Genomic DNA, 2598 nt, shown 5'->3' with positions numbered 1-2598 from the left:
CGACTTACAAGGTATACACATTTTACATTTACACTGATGGCACACTGCACATCAGGAGCAATTAGGGGTTCAGTGTCTTGCTCAAGGACGCTTCGACAGGGAATCGAACTAGCAACCTTCTGATTACTAAACGACTTCTCTACCCCCTGTACCACTGTCGCTAGAGAGGGCAGTGACCCTCACATCTACACTATCAGTGAAGTAAATATCAGATGAATTTACCGTTCTCCTTTCATGCTAAGCGCTAGAGAGGGCAGTGACCCTCACATCTACACTATCAGTGAAGTAAATATCAGATTAATTTACCGTTCATGCTAAGCAGCTCCTGCAAATGGACAAGATCATGTAGAGATAAGATGAAAATGAGAACCAAAGATGATTATCTGTTCGAGCTGTCATTGTCACTGGCGCCCATTTGCATAATATGCTGTGGAGTTACACAAAGCCTAGGGAGTAACCTTAGCGAGCTGAACTTGTTGTAGGGAGTAACCTTAGCGAGCTGAACTTGTTGTAGGGAGTAACCTTAGCGAGCTGAACTTGTTGTAGGGAGTAACCTTAGCGAGCTGAACTTGTGTTGGTCTCACTGCACTGGGTAGATGACAGAGGTCTTTGCCTGTAAACTGGCAAAGTGAACTAACACCTTCAGGCTCTCTGTAAGATGCCGAAGTGAACTAACACCTTCAGGTTCTCTGTAAGATTCAGAAGTGAACTAACACCTTCAGGTTCTCTGTAAGATTCAGAAGTGAACTAACACACCTTCAGGTTCTCTGTAAGATTCAGAAGTGAACTAACACACCTTCAGGTTCTCTGTAAGATGCCGAAGTGAACTAACACACCTTCTGGTTCTCTTTTTCACAGCAAAGACAAAGAGCTGGGAGAGCAGTTTGTCCCTTACGCTCAGAATGTCACACGAGGCACGGAACATCATGTCAGACGTGCTGGAGAATTTGTTGTGTTTGTGTGGGTTTTTGTGTGTATGTCTGTGTATGGGTGGGGGTTGTGTGTGTGTGTGTGTCTTTGTGTGTACAGTATGTGTGTGTGTGTGGGTGGGGGTGTGTGTATGATGTTTTAAATTAGTCATAATCAGTCTGTCAAGCTGGGGCATCAATCCAGCCACACACACACACACACACACACACACACACACTGTAGCTTTATTACCCGTGGTTTAGCCTCAGGCCAGAGGGTCCAGCACCCTACCCATGTGCTTGTGTTTCCAGCAGACACACACACACACACACACACACTCACAAACTTACACACACTGAGGGAATCATCACAGATTCTCCTCCTTTAGCAGGTCACCATAAAGACATTCCCACCCCCACCCTCCCCCCAACTTCCCGCAGCAACACACGCACGCATGGCTTAATCTGCAGCTAACAGACCCCCTCCAGACACACACACACACACACACACACACACACACACCTGCGCGCATGAACTGATACTGATCTCTGCCTTTTAATGGGGACCGTCCGTGTCAACACTGCATCGCTTGGCTGCGTGCTAATCACTTGCGTTAACCCCCTTCCCCAATAACAGATGTCAGCCAAGCCATGATCACAAGAGTGAAATGAGCTGTTATTCTGTGTGACTGTATGTGTGTGTGTGTGTGTGTGTGTGTGTGTGTGTGTGTGTGTGTTTGTGTGCGTGTGGTGGTTGGTGTTGATTTTCTTACCTTATTGTCTGGCGGTGGCTATCATTCCCACCTTGTGTTGCAGGGAATCAGGGAGGACTTGCTACTCTCCTTCTCTCCCTCTCTCTTCTTCCCCCCTCTCTTCTCTCTCTCTTCCCGGCTGTGGCTCTCTCCTTTGTGAAGACGGAGGCGGCATTCAAAGCATCCCTTTATTTTATCCTTCTGTTGCAGCTGACAAGGCGAGACGAGACGAGAAGAGAGTGCCGGACCAACGAGATGTGAGCAGAGAGAGGAAAAAAGGAAGAAAAGAAAAACCACACAGCAAAAAAGAAAAAAAATTACAAACCAGAGGACAATCTACCGGCGTTTAATGCTCTCCTCCTCCGTGCATCCCTCTCTGTCCTCCTCTCATCCATGCATACCAGCTCATATGCATGTCGAGCCTTCAGGGACAAAAAAAAAAAGGAAAGATGCAGGAGAAAGAGACAGCAATGTGTGTGTGTGTGTGTGTCTGCTTGTCTGTCTCTCTGTGCCTGCTTCACACTCGTCTCCTTTTTCTCAATATCTCTCTCTCTATTCCTCCCTCTTTCTCCCTGTCTCAGTGTCTCCGTCGGCGGTAGCGGCAGCAGCAGCAGCAGCGGCAGGCTGTCAGTGTGCACGGAGTGACATCTGTGAATGTGTTTGTGCGGCTCCAAAGTAGCCTCTTAAGCGAGGGAGAGACCACCCCCTTCTCGCGCGCGGAGATGGGCTCGCTAATGGCATGTACCATTACCGCACGGTGCAGGGAGAGCTGCAGGGACAGAGGAGAGGGAGAGGGAGAGGGAGAGCGAGGGGAGTGGGAGGGAGAGAGAAGGAGAGGGTGAGGGGAGCGGGAGGGAGAGAGAAGGAGAGAGGGAAGAGGGTCAAGTGGGAGAGTGGGGGGAAAGGGGGACTGTGTGTGTGTGTGTGTGTGTGTGTGT

General features: G+C 49.1%; 1 protein-coding gene across 2 annotated transcripts in view; it reads right to left on the bottom strand.

Moving 5' to 3' along the window:
• Positions 1-2390, bottom strand: part of b3gat1a (beta-1,3-glucuronyltransferase 1 (glucuronosyltransferase P) a) — a 105611-nt gene extending 103221 nt beyond the window's left edge. Inside the window, exon 1 of one of the 2 annotated variants that reach the window (XM_012838370.3) lies at positions 1682-2390. The gene's annotated coding sequence lies outside the window, so the exon portion shown is untranslated. The remainder of the gene's footprint in view (positions 1-1681) is intronic. The other variant, XM_031573861.2, reaches the window with a different exon arrangement.
• Between the last annotated feature and the right edge of the window lie 208 nt (positions 2391-2598).

Source organism: Clupea harengus, chromosome 9, assembly GCF_900700415.2.
Source record: "Clupea harengus chromosome 9, Ch_v2.0.2, whole genome shotgun sequence".
Lineage (NCBI taxonomy): Eukaryota > Metazoa > Chordata > Actinopteri > Clupeiformes > Clupeidae > Clupea > Clupea harengus.
This window is presented reverse-complemented; position numbering and strand designations above follow the sequence as displayed.